Below are 23247 nucleotides of genomic sequence, written 5' to 3'. Positions count from 1 at the left end.
TAAAGTGGGCCTGTCATGAATTTTTTGGTATATAATTAATGAAAAACCCACAGCCAATATGGTCCCATGTGTTTTTTCACCACAAAACATGATTTTGACATATACAGCTTTTTGTAACTCCCCACATGGAAATCCTCTGAGGGATTTGTTTTCGAGAAGAAGCAGGAAGTGACGTAAAGGTGAGCGGCACCCCCTCGTGGACTCGTTTGTTTCCATTAGTTTTAGGGAAGGTAGCTCGTTGTTGCTCATTGCATTGCTGGACATGGAGAATGGAATTACCCTTCATAAGTTTGAAAGAGACCCTGTTCGTTGTGAAAAAATGGAGTGCAGGGGTGCAGAGGATGAGAGCATCATGGGTTCCAAATAACAGGTAGGTACGTATACAGCTACTAGAAAAAAATAATAGTTTGGGGTGGACCACGTAATCGGTCTCTCTCATAACGTAGCTAAAGATCCGCGTATGAAATGTGTTGATGTGCGCAAACAGCTACTAAAAAAATATATAGTTTGGTGCGGACAGCGTAATCGGTCTCTCTCATAACGTAACAAAAGATCCGCGTATGAAATGTGTCGATGTGCGCGTCACCCAGCCAACAATGTCTCACTTAGCCTCGTTTCGATAGTGTTCAACGTGTACTGCGGCGGCTTTGAACATACCCCTAAAAGCAGCATGGCTTGGCCACACCTCCTCCTTATATATCCTGGCTCGAAAATCAGCCACACCGGCGCCAGGTTCAGCGGTCACAGCTTCTGCGAAGCCTGTGCGTCGGGCTTTGCGACGGGGGCGGTTCTGATGAACCCAGCCAAGAATGTGTTACTCATTCGTGTGCGCGTATAAAGCACCCCGGCTCGACTGTGTTGCTCAGTACTGCAGCGTCTGTGAGCACCCCCCATTAAGCAGCACCGCTCGGCTCTGTCATAAACCATACCGGCCGGCTGCGATGAGCTGCGATGGCTCATCTCCGACGCGGAAGTGGATCGGACGGGGATGCTGTTTGGCCGTGATCGCATATCATCTGAATATGGCTCGAAACAATAGTGTAATATTGCCCCGGTTACTTCACTCGGTTGTGTGGTGTTGTCCTTTTCGAAAAGAGCTTCAGAAGGGGCGTCGGAAAAATCCAAATGTCTCTGTTGTTTGGCTTCCATAGTCGCAGGCACTGTGGGTTTTCAACAGCGGAACTTTGTGCATGGATGACGTGCTCTCTGCTCACTTTCTTTTTTCGTATAGACATTCAAGTAAATACTGTTACATGTATTTTTCCTTACAATATCTATTTTAGAATGTTTTATAGGGATGAAAGTCCCACTTTAAGATGACACTTTATTTCACAGTAACAATGACTAATATCAAGTCAGGGAAATATATTTTTTCCTTGTACTGGTCTTTTTTTTAGTGGTTAAGATGACATTTTTGGTGTTGTTTAATACACAGTCTTTGTTTTCTTGCAGTCCACTTTCGTTTTGTCTGGCTCGTAAGGGCTTTGTTTACAGCTGTCCTCATCAATTCTGTACCTTATGTTGACCAATCATCTCTCTTTTGGCTCTTGTTTTTATTCCAGGTCGTCCTTCTTGTCTCATCCATTTTTTATGTTTATTTATTTTATTGTATTTGTCTCCATTCCACGTTGACACATTGTTGTCAGATGTTAGGTTTCCTTGGGCCAGTCATATTTTTTATGTGTGTTTTGTTTCCTTGTGTTTATTACTTTGAATTGAGATTTTTAGATGATGTCAATTTAGTATTTCTCTTTTAGAAAAAAAAAATATGTATATACAGTATATGCGTCATGACCAGAACTTAGTGCTGAACCCAAATGCACAACTCACGAGGCTTAGGAGCAGTTTGGGAACCGTCTTTACTTAATATTTATTTTTATATGCCTTCCTCACACAACCTGTCTTGGGGTGTAGAGGCCCCAGTGAGTTAATATTTCACTGGGGCCTCTACTCCCCAAGAGGGATTGCGTCAGGAAGGACATCTGGCATAAAAAACTGTGCCAAACAAATATGAGCGTTCATCTCAAGATGTCACTCCATGGCGACCCCTAATGGGACAAGCCGAAAGAAACTTACTATATGCATACACACACACACTCATATATTTATATATATATATATTATATATATATATATATATATATATATATATATATATATATATAGATATATATATATATAGATCTGGCTAGTCCCTCTGCTTGCCTGGGCTTGAGTCCATCTTTTGACTTAACATCATGAAAAGCTCAATCATGACTTTTCCTGTATAATGCACTCCCCAGAACACTTGGAATGTCATACTATTATACTTTTTAGTAGGGTTTTGCATCGATTGGCTGTCGGAATCAGAGTCCATCTCAATAAGTCATACAGAGTCAATTTTACCAACCACTTAAGCGACCAAATAGTCTTCCTAATAACAGTAATTCCCTACCAGTGTGCTATGCCACATTAGTATGCAGTGAGGATTTTTCAGGTGTGCTGCAGGGTATGCTCAAATTTTACTTGATGTGTCAAACTATTATTTAATAAATACATCATTTATCATATTTATAGTATTAACAAATAATGTATTTTTTTTCATCTATCTAAGCCAGCAATGTATAGTGATGGACAAAACTGTCAAGAACAGAACACGGGATAGAACCCAAAATCCACGACTCCAGAGAAAAGGGGCAGTTTGAGAAGAGGAGTTTAATAACAAGCAGAGGTCAGCACACAGGCAGACAGTCCAAGAAGGCAACAATCCAAATCATGAGTTATAAAGGCAAGGTTAAAAAACAAGGTAGGCTTTAGACTAAGAAGGAACACTGGAACACACCGACAAGGTAGAACGAACTGGGAACAGACAGAATGAGATGCAATTAGACGTAAGATGTAATTAGCACAGACAAGGCACAGGTAGGGAGGGTGCTCCCGGGAGCAGGCGTGTGCGAGGCAACAGACTGACCACACCCATCACAGTAGATCCCCTGCCCAAGGCCACCAACCCAGGTTTGGCAGAAGAGGGCTGGGCTGGGAGGAGGGCACAGAGACACCCACCGGTGTCAGTCCGTCAGTCTTTCAGATGCAAGCTGCTTTGCTGGGCAGGTCAGGAGGTCAGCCCAGTTTGATCTCAAAGGTTCTAAGACGCAATCACCTAACAAAGAAAGTGTTTAGCAAGTTAGTGTCAGAACCTGAGTCAATGAAAACTGTGGTTTGAATTTTTTGATCCAGAGGGCAAAACGCAACTAGAAGAAGCCCGTGGGTAGGCTCTTTCTTACTTGGATTCAGACTCACCATTCCGGTGCCTATGTTGAAGGCACCCACAGCTTTGACATTACAGTTACTCATCAGGTATTTTGCCGTAGTTCAGTTGGTCAACAAGTCTCGTTCTCCCAGCGCATTGTGACGCCCACATCAGCCGATCTCTGTTCAGCTCGTGATCTGTGAGTCCTTTGTCTATCTTGATAGCAAGAGCAATGAGTGTGTCCAAATGGGTCAGAAAGTCTAATGGGACAAAATGATCTTTGACAGCAAGCGATAGTCCTTGAAAAAAATGCAATGAGTGGTCCCCTGTTGTTCCACTGACTCTTGGCTGCTAGCATGCGATTCAATGGCGTTATTTGAAACCCTGAACTTGCCTTGCTCTAACGTGATCAAGGAGCTAACTGCTTCACACTCTTGTATGGAATACTGAAAAAAACCTACCCCATAGTCTTAACAATGTCCATGAATGACTTGTGACCGAGTTGCGGACCGATTTGGCAGATTTGGTGGGAAATGATGAAAGCGATCTTCGTCCGCTCGGTGGAGAAGGCAGCTCCCTGCAGCTCAAAATGAAGTTCGCATTGCATGATCAATGGCTTGATATTCCCAAAGTCTCCTGAGAACCTCTTTGGGCGAGAGAGCAGTGGACAGACAGCTGCAGAGGTGGCAGGTGTTGGAATGGTGACTGAACCAACTATTTCCTTCTCATGAATCATATTGATAAGATTATCAAATTGTGAAGCCACCTGTCTCATAATAGTGTCCTGCTGGTCCGATAGTTCCTTCAGAAGGTGGTGGAGCACAGCAAGTTGTTCCTCCTGCTATGCGATGCGTCATCAGTGCACTTAAAGGGTTTACGCACCATGTCTGAGTCTACTGGGTCCATGTTCTGGCCAGTTCGTTCTGTCAAGTGCAGAGCACAGGATAAGACCCAAATGCATGACTCCCCCACAAGGGGCAGTTAAAGATTGGAACTTTAATTTCAGGCAGAGGTTGATAAACGTGTAGTCCAATAAGAGAACAGTATCTAAATCGTGAGTTAAAAAGGCAAGGTCCAAAAACACGGCAGGGTCCAGCGTTCCTTGTTCCTTGTCCTTGACTCAAAATAAGATGGCAGTCTCTTGCTCTGCCCTTGACGGAAACAAATAAATGTGCCTCTATTAGATGGCCGAAAGTACATGATTGACATGTGCAAGAAAACTTATCATGACGTTCTTGTTTGATTGTGTGCTGTGAGATTTTTCAAATAAAAAATATGTTCTTTAGTTCAATAAGGGTTGGGAATCATTGCGTTATGCAATAAAATGCTGAGCTACCTCACCACAACAACGTGGCTCCTTCAAATCACTTGACAGTTACCATACCTCAGCAGATTTTAATAATCATATTCCCGGTAATCCTTTGAATCAGATATGATAGTGCCAGCAGACATCTAACAGATGTGGGTCAGGTTCTTGTCAAAATTGAAACCCACTGATCTCATTTATTTCAAAATGTCTTCATAAATATTTTTCCACTATTCATTGAGAAAGTCAAATGATTAAATATTTCATATGCCACACATAAGTGCTGAATCACAATTCCATAAATTTTCTGCAGTCCCATAATCAGATATTACCGAAAGATGATATTTGCTTCTGTTGTTTGTTGCTTCCACCATGTATATTGGATGTGTAGGTTTGTTTGTGCATGTAAACATCCAGATGTATGCATGTTTTGATTAAATCAAGCATGTGGGTTCTTTTTGCATGTGTACAAGCACGAGGACTCCCCACAAGGTGAACGCTGCTCAATTAGATAGAACAAATGAAATGTACGTAATCCTCCCTGTTGGAGTGGGGACAGGTCCTGATCAATAGCTGCCTCTCTGAGCAGAGCTATTAGCAAACAGTGCCATGCCTAATAACTGAGCAATGACCTTTTAGTTTAATGCTTTCTGTATCCAGGTCCAGGACTGAGCCACGATGCTTTGTGCTATGCGACAAGGAGAAAAGGTGAGTATTGTTTTAGTAGTTTGTATAAGTAATGCAGATTGATCACTGTCTTGCAGCTGTTATTGTTGTTCGTCAAGGCTGCAGCAAATAAACGTGACAGGGCTCCAGGTTTTATACCAAAGTGATTCATAGACCTGGTTAACTTTATTTATATGCAGTCATGGTGGCTATATAGGGGCTGGCCTTTTTATACGTCACGTCATTCTCATCTTTCATGCATAACTGTGAGTCATATATCACTTAAAGATTTCCATTCAGGATATTTTCTATTGCAGAATGCCTGCTATCCCAATAATTACTCAGAATAAATAGAAACTCAAGAGTCACATGCGGTATATATATGTTTTCCACATTAAGTTCTAAACTACAACATTATGAACCTACTGAAAATAATATAATAGCAAGTTGATGTTTCAAATTCTAAAACTTGCAGTTCCGTACCTTGAATGCTTTTTGATCATCCAATTCACATCGTCTCTTGTGGATCCTCTCTGTGTGAGTGCTTTGCATAACGCAACAGATGCACATCTCCATTATAGACCCCTGACTGAGCCACTTCCACAGTCTGTCCATCAAACTCTTGTTCTCTCTGATTCGCTCTCTCCAGCAGGGATGACAGAGGACAGTGAGGACTGCAGTCCCCCTGCAGTGAACTCTTCTGCTTCCAGTCAAGCTGATACTTAGTGAAGGCGTAAAACCTGCATTTATCTTGAGGATAAGTTTCTGAAATTTGTTCGCTCCTACGAATCCCGGTTGTGCTAGTTCACAAAGGTTGAATAGAATACCACTGGACTTCTCAGGTGGGGAAAATGTTTTGCCTTTTATCCAAAATGTCTTGCACTGTCTGAATTGAAGGTTGAGTTTCAATCTCAGTTGAGAGTGGCACCTTCAGTCCACTGTTCCAAAATGGGTCAGTGACTCAAAAAAGTTGTTGTGGATACCATATTTATAAGTTTCTCTCTCTCTCTCTCTCTCAGTAGAGAAGTTCCAGCCCTTCTTGTTGTCCTTTGTGTGAACCAGAATTTTTCTGAGCATGTTGCTAGGTTTCATTGTTTGGGAATTTGTAATTGTGGAAAGCATTTCTTTGAAAACTCAGATGAACCACAACATCATTATCTTACTAGCAACATTGTTGTGGCTTAGCTGGTAAAAATGGCAAAATATAATTCAACCCAGTAGACTGGGCTTTTGGTTTTGATTTAATGCACCTGTCTTTACGATGCAGGCTTTACTCTGCTGATTTAAAATGCCAATGTAAAACTGAAGACAACCAGACAACATCAATAAGCGTTTACAAGGTAGATTGCAATGTGCTGAAAACGAATACTGTACATGTTTGTCTCTGTAGAAAGGATTCAAGAAAAGAAAATCACATCTTGGACAGGCTGATAATTGATTTAATGGGCTCTGTTTTCATGAACAACGTAAATCTCGAGTGACCAGCGGAGCAAGTCTGCACAGAAGCGCATTCGACCGAGTTTTCATTATTAGAGATGTCCCTGGGCTGAGGAGAAATCTGTGCATGACTGGAGTGTTGGCGCTGCTCTTGGTCGGTGTAGCAAAAGAAAATGTTATTAAACACGGTATGAGTTGGTGATAACTTCTGGGTGACTTAAACATAGTGGCATTTAATGTATCTAACATGTACAGTCGTTCTTCTGCCCCACTCAACCCCCTGCATAGCTGCACAGTGGGCAGTGCGATTATTTTTTTTTTAAATTACAACAATACTGATAATAATAATGATAATGTGTTGATGAATTAATTTCCACAATGATTCAGAGGGTTGATGTTCACTGTTCACATATTTATACATGAAATACTGTATGTTTACGATACATGTCCGTGGAGCTCGCGCATCTCTCTGCTTGAGCCCAGATAAAATTCACCAAAATCACATTAGACCAGGTGTCAGGCGTCAGGTGTTACGCCATCAATGAAAATACAGCCCACTAAGTTAGTTAAAAGTTGATTAAATTATTTTTAGTCATAAACGTTTTATATATAATTTGATTTCTTTAATATTCCTTTTTTTTCCATTTACACTTGAGCAAAGCTCTTTTTGACCAAGCCAACTTGGACTAAAAGACAAGTGACATGGATGAACTGTGTGATCAAAGTTGACATTCGCCCATGAGATAATGTCAGGTAAACAACTGTTTGCCATCGGTTGCAAAACATGTTAATTCAGCATTCTTGCTTGAGGGACGCCTTGGGTTGTTTTCTTTTTTGTGGCACTAAATGAAAAGTAAGTTGGCTTGGGGATAGGGTGGGGGTCAAAACAAGGACAATCTCAAATGCAAGATGACCATTTAAGCAAAACATTTGAGAAAAAAAAAGATAAAGAGCAGAAGAGAAATCATTCATTTTTGGGATTTATAATACACAAACCACACATTGCCCAAGATTACAAAGAGTTGGATACAAACATCACCCAGAACCAGATAATGAGGGTTAGATGCTGAATACATACTTATTTATTTTATTTTTTTATTTACAATAGCCATCAACTCTATTATGGAGGCTGTCACAGTATATAGCAGTTTTTTTTTTTTTTTTAATAGATAGACACATAAGATGTGAGAGCCCTTATAATGAAACCACATCTCAATTAATCAGGAGTATACAACAAGACATATTTCTTGACATTCCATTTCTTTTTTCGTATGAAGACATTTTAATCATTGCTTTGTTTTCATCTTTGTTGGGATGGTGTTGCAAAGGCCTTTTTCGATTTTAGTATGATTGCTCAAAACAAAGTTCATAAAGGCATGGGTGGATGAATTTGATGTCAAATAAATGGAGACCCCTGACAAAACATTTTGAAACAACTTTGGGAAGGACTCGAAGAGATATGAAATTCGACTTCACAAGTCACAAATTTCCTTGATGAATGGACAAACAAAATTCCAGAGACACCATCTAGAATCCTGTAGAAAGTCTCGATAGAAGAAATGCTGTTCTGTGAAATAACGTGGCATTTTTTCTTTACATCCTTGGTAAAAAAAACAATCTCACCTGATCTTGAACATGCAAGGGATTATTCATTCTTGTCAAAGCAAGCGCTCTATGGATTATCTAACAAAAGAAGCTTGAGGTTGCTGGGGTCATATCACTGCACAGTGTTGTTGTTTTTTTTTTTGTGCTGACAGTTTCATTTTCTTGACTGACAATTAATTTTGAATCAACTCAACTTAAATTCAACCCAGATTTTTAAAATGTATGTATTTTAGTGAATCGTTTTAAAGGGAAGGGTTTTTGTCCTATTGACTCCCTTCTCGAGTGATGAAAGTGTTGAGTAAATCTGAAATGACACACTGCTGCTGCTCATTTTCATTGTCTGATGTAAGCAATCTCTACACACTGTAGCTATTTCCCCATTGCAAGACAAATCCAGTCTTTTTATGGTCTATATTCTATCAAATACAAATGGAAGAAACATTCAATTCCCTAACAGCAATGACAACAAAATACCTTTTGCAACGAAAATGGGTTGAGAGGTTGAGAACGTTCTTAAAAAAATGCTAACATCCAAAAAATATGAAGCACAAACACAGCTGCCATCATCATATTCAAATGTGTTTGTGTGTGCGTGCATTTGTGTCTGTGTATGTTGTTTCTTTTTTTTTTTTTCTTTGAGAAGTAACAGCCAGTGAATTGAAAGAGTGTCAGTTCAGCTGTAGTATCAGCAGATGGGGAGAAAAAAGTAATGATAACACAGCTGGTCCTGTACTGCAGCTCTCATTGATCACCAGAAAGTGAGAAATAATTTGTCCTGCAAGATTCCTCTGTATATCATCCTACCTTGAGTTTCCAGATATAAAAATATATCTCCTGATGAATATGTCAGCGCTGGCTAATTACCCGCGTGCTGGCTCTGGCTGCAGCTTCAAGACTCAGTTCAAATATGGATTGTGTTAATCTATAACCCTTAATAGGCCTATTAAAAATTATTTAAGGTATGATTTCTGCATCTGTGCATGCATATTTTATTACAAAATTCTAATTATATATAATAGTATGTCCATGTATTTGCCAAACATAGTTTGCATATAAATAAAACTCAGTAGAAATACTGTTTGTCTCTTTGACTTGATTTGTGTGTATTTACTGGTTAAGGATGAATGGATACCAAAGCAGGAACAGTATTTTCTTGGGATAAATGAAACAACACCAACAAAATAAAATAAAACCGTTAAACACACAACAGAAAAAAAATAAAATAACATGGACAAAGTGGTCAGAAAGACCCAACTAACCGCAAAGTACGGTGCAAGGTGAAAGCAGACAAAAGCACAAAGTAAAGCAATTTATTTATATACTGCATTTCATACGCAAGGTAACTCCATGTGCTTTACATGATTAAAAAGCATTTAAAACCAAAGAAAACAAAAACAAGAGGAGGAGACAGTTGCCCAAAGGTGACTTGAAGAGGAAGCAAGAAAGGTGCCAGCAACATACCTCATTGTGTATGTGTAATTTCCAGTGAATTTTCAAGCTCACGAGGCGTTGAAAGGAACACCCAATTTGTTGGGTAGGTTTCGCTTGGCAAGGCGAAAAACCTACTTTAGGTACAACGCATGCTGGTACTAGATATTCAGGCGGCCAATCAAAATGCTGTTTACCTGATTTTCAAGATGGCAGCCAGAGCAAAGTTGTCAGCAGCTACTTTTTTAAGGGTGAATGAATCTATGTGTGGCTAGATGTTGATGCATCTGTGTTCATGAATGGGACTGCAGTCGCTCACTAAATGTGTTAATACCTCATTTTTTTAATGAGCTGTGGCTGTTGCCGGCTTCCTAACCTACGTAGACTATGGATAAGCTCATGACTACGGTGAAGTCCTGAACAAGTCATTCATGCCGTGCGTTCTCATGAGAGAACCTGACATGAACACTTTTGTGAAGGTTTTTCTTGGTAAACAGGGAAAGAAAAACATCATCATCAAGTATAATGAGAACAAACTGATAGAACTCATTTTATCACCTTTCATTTTACTCATGAAAATACAGTATATGTTCAAGAGTACACCTGCACAATTTTATCAGCCCGTTTGAGAGTCAGACTGATGAGAAATTATATTCAAGTGCCCCGACACACCAATCTCAAGTTTGACATTCGGAATACTTCAACCAGTTTGCATGTACTTAACTGCTCTTCTGTGGTTGAATCATCAAAATCACCCACTGAGAGAATTTTTGAATGGTTTATTTTGGGTAATTTTACACTGAATGGTTCTGACCTAATGGCTCAGTTGTTGGCAGTGCTGTTTCCCAGCAAGAAGTTTCTTGAACCACTCCCACAGCTGCTTCATTTGGAACATGCATATACCCCTAGCCCCAGACCCCCGTGCACCCCCGCTGCGTCTCTGTATATTTGTTCTCGCAGTACGAGGGCATGCGGCTTGGGTTAATTAGATATTCTCCACAGGAGGGAATGCGATTGTGAATCATTTGTATTACACAAGTCATAAACTAGCAACCTGTATCCTCTAAAGTCTGCCTTTACATGCACCAAGTGTGAACATGATGAGATAAATGAGGCCTCCTTACAAATTGACATGATCTACGATTGCACGAAAACCGCAAACGAGCTGAAATATTATCTTCACTGGGAAAGCGGGAGGAGGAGGGAAATTTTCGCTTATTGTTTTGGAATCAGCAGAGTGACAGATGGTGTGTTAAATGTGTGAATCCATGATAGAGTATGGGGGGGGATGCTGCACTGGATGTGAACGTGTTAAATCATACAATAACATACAAAGTGTAGAGCTTGCTCTAAGACTTTTTGAGTGTCAGCAATTGTCAACCTAAATCAGGAACTGATGTAGCAACAACCTAAAAAAATGGCCTTTAGAAAATGTTTATATTCTAATACAAACATCACATACTGCTGTATTTTCAGCAGTGATTGTGGTGTGCATAAATATAGAGTACTTTATATTCTACATCCATGTTCCTCTTCTTTGGAGATGCACAATGGTCAGCTGTCAGCATCAAACATGTGTTGAAACCAAAGTGTTATGATTAAAGCGTGTCATTTTATTTTCAAAGGAGGTTGACTCACTTTCCGGAAATTGAACGTTATTTTCAATAAAGTGGGATGAATTTTGAGGCATCCTTGCAGATTCCTTAGGACAAATCCTCATATGTGCAATCTGCACGGACTGAAAGATTTAATCACTCCCACCACCCTGGTTTTTGATAGTGATACATTTATTTACATGCATAGAGTTTGACCTCTGCTTTTAACAGATTACAGTGGTCAGCACAACATTGTTGACACAGTGGAGAAATCGATAGAAAGTCCTGATGTCGGTCAGGGGAATCGTTTAACACATTGCTCTGCCTGCGTTTTGTGAGGATAACATGGTGGATTGTAATATTTGGTTCACTTCCTAGAGCCATTTTAAGCAGATTAGTATTGCAGTTAATTTCTTAAAACTCATTCACGGCCAGCCTTCCCAGTTAACATGGATATTTGAATTCTAAACCCGTCAATGGTTTTGGGTTTTTCTTAAAACCTCAAGCACACAGAAGTTTGATTGATCCCTTCTTTTTCAATATTGTTGGTCCTCATTACATTTGCGGGTGAGCAGAGCATCACAGAGAAAATCTCAAATTTTCTCCTCGAAAAGAGAATATGATAGGTATTGCACTCTGTTAAAAATGAATAAATAAATAAGTCGATGCACATCGTTCACCGACATTTCTGGCCCATCCGCATGTGGAAAGCTGTTGACTGTGCGGTTGCTGATGCAAGCTGGAGCATTAAAGAGAAACAATGAGAGTGTGTGTCTCTTTATGATGGATGTTTGTGGGCTGTGGAGGAGCTAATTGGACCTTGATGAGACCGGTGTTGCAGAGAGAAAATTTACCAGGCGAAATTCGCACATTAGCAGGGTTAATCAATGCGTGAATGGAGGTGTGCTATTCCCCTCTCATAAGTTCAATCACTTCCTGTTTTTATTACTCTCTTTGTTTAACCACATTATTTTAGACAGTTTAATAGGTACCGTGACACAATTTATTAAGAGACGACAATTGATGTATATTGAGAATTCTGTCACGGATGAGTTACATTGTATAAGAATAATTTAACAGACTGTTACATTACTCTGTAGAATTCAAAATTCGCACAATGCAGAACTACAATGCATCATACAGACACGCGGATTACTTTTCCTTAATTAGTCCAAATAGGCTGAAATATTTCTGGACATCATACTGGTAGATAAATATCCCCTCTGACAGTGTCACTGCTGCAAATATTCGCTGTATGCTGGATAACATTATTTTGTGCAGCTGTACCTCATATTGGCCCATGGCTTTTTACCTGTCTGCTACGAAATGCCTTGTATGTTAATGTCAGCCACCAGATGTGTGTTGTAACTCATTTTGCTAGTTGAGGTAATAACGGAACATTCTCAAATAAACAGCTGGTCAATATTACACATTTTCAAACCTAAATCCATTTACTGTGACCAAATCATTCATTGATTTTTGCGATGAATATTGCCTGGACGTTTGTAATAGGAAATCTTGAGAGTGTAGTAATAAATGTGGTTTATATATTATACAATTACTTAAATGTGTCGATGAGTGAAATAATGGTGATAATAAAAACCAGAAGGGCTCGGTACAAATATATTATGAGAAATTCTGCATTTAGGTGATGAAAGAAATGAGAGCGACTTGTCCTTGCTTTTCACCATTGTCTCTTCTGAACCCCCCAATACTGCAGTATTCCAATTTAACCTCTGTCTGAACCCTGCATTTAAATTCTTTTGAAATCCTCTGGAGCCCTGTCATACAATTTTAAATACGCCTATAGTATAGCAGCAGTGTTCATGTTGATCTGCATATCCTTTTTGCCGTTAGTGTATTACACTAAATTCATTAGAGACAATAAGGTAGAAAAGTATTTATGACATTTTGAAAAGTTAATTGCGACATGGTTGAAATGTTTTGAATTTCAAATTATCCATAGGAAGTTATCATTTGAAAAATACATTGGGGAAATATGTGTCTGTGGTAGAAATTCTGGCATTTCCCCCATCCTTTTGAGAATAATTAGTTAAGACCCAGCCTATGCAGCAATTTGTGGTCCTGTACCTTGATATACAAATTTCGAAAGAAGAGAAAGTCTGCCCCTGCACTTTGTTAGCTTCGCTAATCCCCAACTTTGCGCTTCAGAGTCTTTTTCAAGATCTTCTGCCGGCCTCAACTTTTTAAATGGATCAATTAGCCACATCAAAAAGGCCTTCATCATTCTCAGGACCCCGCAGTTTGGCCTTGGGGAGTGACCTCAAAATTAAGGTGGATGGGTCGCCCACACAGACGACATTTTTTAAAAGACATCGGTGAATATCTAGGATTAAAAAGGAGACTCCTCCGAGACGTTTTACGATTTTTAAAGATATACAGGTTGAGTTAAAACTAACCTCCAACTGCTGAGAAAAAGTGTCTAAGTATTTGAAATTGGTTTCTGAACTATATTTCGTTTTTTTATGAGTATGATAAGAAAGTCCATAGTATGAAGTTGTTGGTTTTTTGTGTGTGTTTTATTCATTTTTAATTTTAATTTTAGATGGGAGCTAGCATTTGCCATGAGTTTTTCAAGCCACCCTGGAACCTCATCAACTGATTTTACAAGGGACATTTTGTAGGATGGAAGACAAAACTTCTCCTATTCACCCTTAAAGTGCTACCAACGTTGTTGTTTCGATGAAGTAGCTTTCCCATACATCATGGCATATACACAAGAAAAAGTGAATTTTACAAATATGAATAAATGATGTCTTTTAATAGAATAGGGACATTGCAATTATCTTTTAGAGTGGTGTGGGAAAGCTTTTAATTTAAGGTCTACCTTATTTTAGTCACACTGAGATTGTGTTAATTTTATTAACATTTAGTTTTTAATTGTTTCAATTTTAAAATGATTTCATGCCCCCCTGACTCCCCCCCCAAAAAATATCAAAATTTATTTCTAGTCCAAAGAAATGTTTCTTCCCAAATCAATGAAGTACACCTCCACAATAGGCTTCCATAAATGTATTTCTTTGTGATGCTCTGTTTGTGACAGCATTTTTTTCGGCATTCACTTCTTCAAATGAATAATTTCGCCGGCCTTTTTATGCTCAAGAAATGTGGAAGGGGAAGGCAAACAATGCTTCAATTGTTTTAGCAAATCGTAGTTTGTACTTTGCAGATGTTTGGAGTTGATTGATGTTGCAGTGTCGTCTCCATCTTATCGCAGATGGGCCCTTGACAGCCAGTGGCCTTTGTGATTGGCTGCCAGCGCATTGACTTGCTTTCAGGTTGACCCTTGTATGAACCAGCTGCTTTTCATTTGCATAATATGGATGACAGCTCATCAGCGCGCCAGCTTTGTGAGCCCCCAATTTCCATCCTACAATGTCTCCCACACGCGGTCTTTGCTGTTGTCTCCCTGCTGCCCCCGATTCTCTTACACTGTCTCTGCCCTCGGAGAGGGGGAGTGTAATGGCTGTGGTGGCTGCCCTCATCCAGGTAGGAGGTATTTATTTGAGGTTTTAAGTGTGGTTGATTGTCACACAGAAGACTAATTTTAGGAAATCTATTTTCATGTGGTGTCCTACACTGAATCTAGTCTTCAGAATCATTCGCTGACAAAGAAAGCTGAAATCCCACTGCTTGAAAGAATTTATTTTACATGCACACACACACGTTTTCAAATTATCTTTAGCCATTGAAAATGGTCAACTCTCTGTGTGGACAGATCCATGATTATAGCCTGCAACACTAACTGTAAATTGTTTTTGGACAGTTGTTTACATTTTGTGGATATGTAAATCAACAGGCAATTATTATACACGATGCAACCCAACAACCAAAACTACTTTTGCATTCTCTCGTTACTCTCCTGCTCTTTAAAATGAGAGGCGAGGATGAGGGATGAGAGGCCAGGACTTTTTGCTTCACTCATCCATATGTGGCACTTTGTTTTTCCCCTTGGTGTCAAAAGCCTACCAGCAAAGTATGTTATTAATCCAGTGATATGAAACAATTAATGATAAATCAAACCAGTGAACAAACTGCTTTGTCGCACCCTCGCATCTTTGGAACTAAAACGCCAGATGATATAGTTTATCTTCTATTGCAATGAAATGTGTGTGTGTTTCTTGGCTTTGTGCAGAATCTCTTTTTTACTCAGCTTTGTTGGGTTCACTTCAGATTTGTCGCGCATTAGTTCAGTCCAGCAACAATCAAGGGACATTTTGTAATACTGACTGGCTTATATAACCTGCTCTGCAAGCGAGAGGTAACTAAAACGGTGACCCAACACCTACACAAAGGGTACAAATAAATTAAAAAAAGGAGGCCTTTTGCAAGGGTTTATATGATGTTTATGGATACAGTTTTAGGAAAGAAAACATTCAACTTTATTATCTTTTTGACATTTAAACAAGGAATTGGTAACCAGGTCGTCGTCCCCAAACCTCACAGAGAGTTGTGATGTTGAATCACTGTACGCAGTGAATATAGTATAAAAAAAATAATTTGAAAGTGAATTGATTGCCTTCATTCCAATGAGGTTAAGCAGGTCATTGTGATTTCGATGTTTTTTTTGCTCACTTTGCCAGATCTTCTGCAGGACCTGATAAATGTGTAAATATTTTGGGGGCAGATTGGAACACAGCACAGTATCCTCTGCTATCATGACGAGACTTGTTCTATCCATAAACTATAACAGTAGCTGGATCGTTAAATGTAAATGTGAACCATCCCCGAGGATGCATAACTAAATTGGATACATTTTAGAAGAACAGTCTGAAACTACAACTACGCGTATCATCTTTCAACTATGTGACCCACAAAAACTTAATTTTCCTTTTTCTTCCCCCGAACAACACACACACTCTCCCTTTAAGCCCGTCTTTTTACTCATTCTTCCCATCAAATTGAATTGATTTTAAACTCTCCTGAGCATTCAAGTTGATTGACAAGTGGGAATTAGGCACATGTAAACACTTCACATATCCATTTGCATCCCATCATCCCTGGCACCACAATCTCAAACACTCTCCACCCGCACTGGCCCGTCACTGTTTTTTTTTTTTGTTTTTTTTTATGTTTTCAACATTTTTCTGTTTGTTGAAAGAGGGGCAGGCAGAAAAAGAAAAACAAAGACAGATGTTTGACTAATACAAACACCCAAAATGTGCTTCACTGTAACAGGTGTGGTAACTGGTTTCACAACTACAACCATAACAAAGTTGAAATAGATGCAGAGAAGAGTCTGTCGAGTAGTTCCAGTGAAGTGACCACAAGCATTGAGCAAATACGATGCCAACAAATTGTGCATGTTATTATCTCTGAACACAGCTACTTCTCGAATCTGGATGTGAGCATCATCAATTCCTGCTCATGAGTCAAGTACCTGAAAAGTGTAGATAGATTAAAAAATGGGGCCCGCTGAGTGCAGATAAGATTGAGACATCCAAACTTTGTCTTCATTTTTTTTTCCTGGCTATCTCAGCTATCACTGAAAATGAATAGGATAGTTACAGTACGCCCAACTGTTTCCAAGCCTAACTGTAGATTCAGTCTGTAGATTTGTACTTAATTCTTAATTATATTTAATTAATGAAAGTAAAAGTAGAGGTAGCACAATGAGCAACAAGTTAAAGTGTCAGCATCACAGTTTTGAGGACCTGTTTTCAAATCCTGGACCCGCCTGTGTGGAGTTTGGACATGTCTAAATGGGTTTGCTCCAGGAACTCTGGTTTCCTCCTACATCCTGAAAAAAAACATGGATTAATTGGTGACCCTGTTTGTGATTGTGAGTGCGGCTGTTGTTTGTCTCATTGTGCTCTGCAATTGGCTGGCAACCAATTCAGGGCGTACCCCGCCTCCTCCCCGAACATAGCTGGGATTGGGTCTAGAACTCCAGCCCCCCCTGTGAGAATAAGCAGCTCAGATAACTGATGGAAATAAATGGAGTAAATGACAATTTTTAACTCATTATTTTGTCAGCAGTTATCATCTTTGCTTATCCATCCAGAGACCAGTAAAATGTTGAAATGAGCAGGGAATATGCACGGATGGATTTCAAGAAATGTCCATTTGGCTTCTTTATGTGCACAAATCAGTGGCTCACTCTCAAAGCATAAATGAACTTGCCGATCTTTTTTAAAAGAAAATGAAAACGCCCACTTGAACGGCTTCTGAGCTTGAAGCTGTTTCTTGTTTTGCACAACGCCAAGCTTGTTAATTCCAGCCTTATCTGATTGATTTGACAATAGTGAAATGGCACACAAATTTTTGCTCTAACACTTTGCTTGATTTACCTCATGGAATTAATAACGTTTATCTCTACTACAACTACGACCAACTGTTTCAGCATCTAGAATGCTGCAAGTCTGAGCACGTTCGGGTGACTGACAACCAAGCAGCAGCTAATGCAAATTAGACAGTGGTACCAGGGATGAACCCATGCATCTGTCTTGCTGAATTTGCGTCTGCGCGACACACAGTATTCTTTCAAATGTCCTTCTGAGTGCATGGCTGGATTTATGAGGTTTTGTGTAAGTGAACAGTTTAGTTCACTTTGCTTTGACAAACTAATTCTTAGCAACACACAATGAGGGACATTTTAGGGAATTTTTATTTTTTTCGCAGATAACTGAAACTAAAGTTTCATTTACAATGACATCTGATTGTGTGCAGATCATACACTGATCTTAATGTAAATACAAAAAAAGTACAATTTCCGGTTTCTGAGCAATGCGTGTTCGAACATTGAGAAAATATTGCTCTTCGAGGGATGCATAAGGAAAATTCACCTTTGGCACTATGAGAGAGATTTTTAGACTGACTGGCCTGCACACAAATGTGATCCCCAGGCATGTTTGATCAATTGCTTACGGGAACCTCCTCAAGGCTTACTTTGGAAGTATACCAGCAGTATAAAAGCAAAAGCAGAAACCCAGGACCAACCTGCAAGGCAAATTCTGTTTGGCGGGAGCATAATCATCAGTAATAACTTTTGGGCCCATCTATGTGGACAAAAGAAATGAGAGTCTGATCCTGACTCCTATCACATTCCTTTAAGTATCACTAACCTGAAAGACATTCTCTCCTTGCTTATATTTATATTGTGTGCAACAATCAAGATATATTATAGTAAGCTTCTTTCGGCTTGTCCCTTTCGGGGTCGCCACAGCGTGTCATCTCAGATGAACGCACATATATGTTTGGCACAATTTTTACACCAGATGCCCTTCCTGGCTGGATGCCCTTCCTGACACAACCCTTCTCAGGGAGTGGAGGCCCCAGTGGGATACGAACCCACAACCCCTGGTTTACAAGACCAGTGCTCTAACCACTGAGCTACGGGGCCTAAATCAAGATGCATTATACAGCTATTAATTCAATTTACAGTTTCAGTAATACAACTATTTGATCAATTAAAAAAAATACAGAATAAATGAAAACCTTTGCATATTGCTGGGTGCTTATGTAGGCCATATTTCTTCTGCCCTGGACATATGCTACGATACTTTACTAGCTTTTGTTTTTGTTGAAATTCCATCACTACTTTCCAGTTCTATCTGATCTCCGGCTGATTAAACAACAAGCATCCTCACATCTGCACTTATGAGCCACTTTCCGAAAATAACTATCTGCTCTAACAAGGATGATTGCAGCCAAAAAGTAGCCCCCTTGTGTATCGTGTGCAGTGTAAAGCTGCCATCTTATTGTCAACAGATGGCACACTATGGCCGCTCTGACTGAATAACAATCCCCACTACCCCATCTGTTTTCTCCTGCTTACATTATTTTTGATGACATACACTCAGTCTTTGTGAGATGTATCGACATCCATTTTGTTGCAAATGCACGACAATGTCACCAAGCTATTTTCAGTCTCCATTTTTCTTTTTTTTTTTTTTCATCAGGCATACACAGGTTACATGGAAATAATAATCAGCAATGCATGGACTGTCGTTGCTATGATTTGATTTTGTTGCTAGATTACATCTAAATGTGACTTGTGGGTTTCTGGAGGAGGAGACCTAAGATGAACCTCTGAGAGTATAATTACTGTTTTACTTTGTCTATAAAATTTATAAAAAAATAAAAATCCCCCTTTGTTACCTTTACTGAACATTAAAATGATAGGTACAAAGAACAAAAACATGAGGTTTACAAAATCTTTTGGCTTTTGAATTGGCTTTTGACTTTTTTTAACCTTCAAAGTACTTAATACTTTATGTGTTACATGATGTTCTTTCACCCATCCAACATATCCACTAGGTGATGTTTTAAACTATTTCACCAATCAATATATCTGCATGACCGCAGTCTTTGTTGCAGTGGGGCTCCACACATAAGTCAAGTTGTCAAAGTTATTTATTCACAGGAAAACTGAGAAGAAATCTAAAATTACTTCAAAGAAAGGCCCCAGCCCACATATGACCCAAGTGTGGATATGTCATGTGCTTTCAGCCTACAAGAACTTAACTTGGTACTTCCGAAACATATTGTTAATCCCAGCCTTACATTGTTGTAATGTACAGTAACACACATTTTTGGTCTAACCTTCCATTTTCTCATATGAGCATTGAGAGGAAAACATTTAAATGTCCATAAAATAAAGAAATAACGGGCTGATTCTTCTGATATTTGGCATTTTTGATGATATTGTATACAGTACTTCAGATGTGTCATTGGGCATATAAACTTAATATTTGATGATGATATTAAGAAACGTGTTTTTGACAAGGACATTCTCATGATGTGTCCGACGTTTTGACGTCACCCGTGCCCCAAAAAGGCCATGGTTAGCTGAGCCCCACAAAGTTACAATCTTTCTCAACAACCATTTATGTGACGCAAAATCGTAACACCTGTTTGACATCATCGTCCAAAAGTATTTTATCCAAGTATCAAGAATGAGAAAATAGCATGATCACAGTGCCATGATGGTGAGCTTTGGACATCAAAGTCTGCCTGTGCCGCTCAACACTATCATACACCCTACAGAAATGACTGGGTGTAATCCATCAGAACTCTTTTCAAACAGTTTAAAGGCATTTGTGGTGAAATCAATGCTAAATTCAGCAGACAAAACCTGCAATCTGCAAGCACTTAGTGTACCTTATGCGGGATGACATAGTTGTGTTCTTACCGCAAGAACGTATTTCTATGGTTAAAATAAAAAATAAATAAAACTGAGTCTATTTTGGGGGAATTTTATCATCCGTTGCCAGTTTTCACAAGATTAGGTCATTTAACAAAAAGCTTCACCTATTGCATCATTGAGTTAAACTGAACAGTGACAATGTAAAAGCACATGGATGGCTAAAGCAGTTCGCTTAAGAGCTGTAACCATGATTTTTTTAGTTTAAATATAATAGTACGGGAGGCATTCTCATACATATTAAGTCAATGAACTGACAGCTATACAGATATTTAAAGCAGCCAGATGTGAATAAAGCAACCCGATGCTCAGTGCTGTATACATTAGCATAAAAGTCTGCTCGTATTCTTGCACAAACCAAAGAGACCTATATTATTTGGACATACAGATGCACAACGGACACAAATGGGCCTGTTTCAGGGGAGTGTCTCCACTGAGTATTAATGAGGGGTCAAAAACCCTGAGAAGCCTCCATCTTCCAGAGTCCAGGGTCACCACAGCCAGTCTTAGAGCCATGAATTATACATCAGTCTATCTGTCTGGCAGGTATAAATATTTCTGTTCCATTTTGACTGAAGCATTGTGATACAAGGTCACAGTCCTTCCACAGAGTCCCAACACAGTTTGACATCGGTGGGAATGATGATTGGCAGGGTAATGGGATATGAGGCGAAGCGCAGTCGGTTTCCTATTAGGTACGCAGAATGATGTCCGACTGCAGAGGAAGGATAGACTCTGCGTGTGTACGTGTGTGTGCATCAGTGGTTGTGTTTAGAGGTGGCTTTTGCAAAATGAACTTATGACTGCTCTTCAGCATGACAGCCTTTTATTAGTTTGTTTGCATTCGGCACAGCAATGTGAATTCATTCTAACTTCATCAACTTTCAAACTCATTTCTAAGCACATGAAGTGAGGTCATGTTTCCTCATTTCTTCACCTTTTTAATTACATTTTTTTCCATGCAAAAAGTTAACCATGCATGACTGAAATGTTTTGCAAGACTGTTTTTTTTTCCACTGTTCACAGAGTTTTTCCATTCATGGAAACCATTACAAAAATTCTTGATGTTATTTTAGAAGACAAATTGTATCTAAACCTGTTACTTCTACTGTCAGAATTCCACAAAAATCAGTTTGAAAGCTTTAAATGTACAATGATACTAACACTATGAAAAATAGCACTCCACGATATTGTTCGGCGGCACGCTGACTCAGCTGGTTAAGCATTGGCCTCACAGTTCTAAGGACCTGGCTTCAATACCAGTCCCGCCTGTGTGGAGTTTGCATCTTCTCTCCGAGCCTCTGGGTTTCCTCTGGGGACTCCGGTTTCCTCCCACATCCCAAAAACATGCATTAATTGGACACTCTAAATTGGTCCGAGGTGTGATTGTGAGAGTGGCTGCTTGTCTCTATGTGCCGTGCGATTGGCTGGCAACCAGTTCAGGTTGTACCCTGCTTCCTGCCCATTGACAGCTGGCATAAGTTCCAGCACTCCCCACAACCCCCGTGAGGAAAAGCGGCAAAGAAAATGAATGGATGGATATTGTTCATGACTTTAGAAAAAAAATATGTGATAACATTATTCAAGAATATTTTAAGCATTAAACTGTGCATTGTGATCTATTGCTGTGATCCTTGTGATTGTGCTTCTTCTTCTGGTGTGTCCTGCTTGGCCATGCAGACATAAACGAAGAAGACTAATGCTTTTTCTGCTACTTATATATCTGTTAGATGCAGTAATAATTATCTGCATTTTATTAAATGTTTTATTTTCCCTTGATTTAAACAGGTGGGTCAGTTGAGAGCCAATTCTCATCGATGCTAACCAAAAGCATGGCTTTTTGCATTGTTGGTTAGCATTAAAATGAGCAGTCACTCACATTTGAAAAATGTACGGTGGTCAGCCATGCCCGCAGATATGAAGTTGCAGGTGTGTGTTCTGTTTGTAATTATGAGTGTACCCCTTAAAGAGCGGAGGGGGGCGGTGTCAGGTAAACTAGGAAATAGAAGTAGGCTAAGCAGCAGCACATTGTTAGAGACTGTGTGCTTCCGTGTTAAAAAAAAAAAGACGTCAGGCTGTGGTTCACTGTGCTGGATCGGTTTTCATGTGCACTGAGAGTGTGCGACAAGTGTGCAATTGCGCAGTGGCGCCGCTTAGAGGGATCATTGGTCAAGACTACACAAAATAAGCGACGTCTTTTGATATCTATGTATTTCTGCTCGTAACAGATTTTAAGCACGTGATTTTTCATCACATCAATTCGACTGTGCAGATTTACAAGTGCATTGGCGAGCGGGCGCATACACGCCCGTCAAATTGCAGTGACTGAATCACCAAACTTTGCTAAACGGAAGCTAAGTGCTATAATAACCCTGTGCTGCTGTCCTTGGTCAACATTTTTTTCTGAACTGTTTTTAATTCTACTAAAGACATAAAAAGAATTTTTTACATTTTTTTCAAAATCTGATATTTTTTTTTCATAATGTTAGAGACGTGTCCAATCCAGTGGCCTACAGGAGCAAAAGACAGCTTTGTATCACATGATTAAAGACAGAATGCGTAATTGTCTTTGTTTTACCATTTGTTTGACAGTAAACCTTAACTAGGAGTGGCATAAACAGCTCAGTCTCTTTTTGGAGGAATTGTCCAATATTTGCCAAACTGCTACTTATTGTAAAGTGAGTTGAACTCAGTTCACTGCAGTGTAGCTCAACTCAAACCAATAGTTTGGCAGAATGATGGCTCATATCTTGAAAAAGTCCTATATCGGGTCACTCATATCTAACAACACCACCGCCGGCCAATAATCTCAAAA

At 39.5% G+C, this 23247-nt stretch overlaps 1 non-coding gene across 1 annotated transcript; it reads right to left on the bottom strand.

Annotated features, from left to right (window-relative positions):
* Positions 1-18556: 18556 nt before the first annotated feature.
* trnat-ugu (transfer RNA threonine (anticodon UGU)) lies at positions 18557-18629 on the bottom strand. Its single transcript has one exon. It is a non-coding gene; the product is annotated as a tRNA-Thr (tRNA).
* Positions 18630-23247: the final 4618 nt, after the last annotated feature.

This window comes from Syngnathoides biaculeatus, chromosome 14 (genome assembly GCF_019802595.1).
Source record: "Syngnathoides biaculeatus isolate LvHL_M chromosome 14, ASM1980259v1, whole genome shotgun sequence".
Classification (NCBI taxonomy): domain Eukaryota; kingdom Metazoa; phylum Chordata; class Actinopteri; order Syngnathiformes; family Syngnathidae; genus Syngnathoides; species Syngnathoides biaculeatus.
The sequence above is the reverse complement of the archived record's forward strand: the minus strand, read 5'-3'. Positions and strand labels throughout refer to the sequence as shown.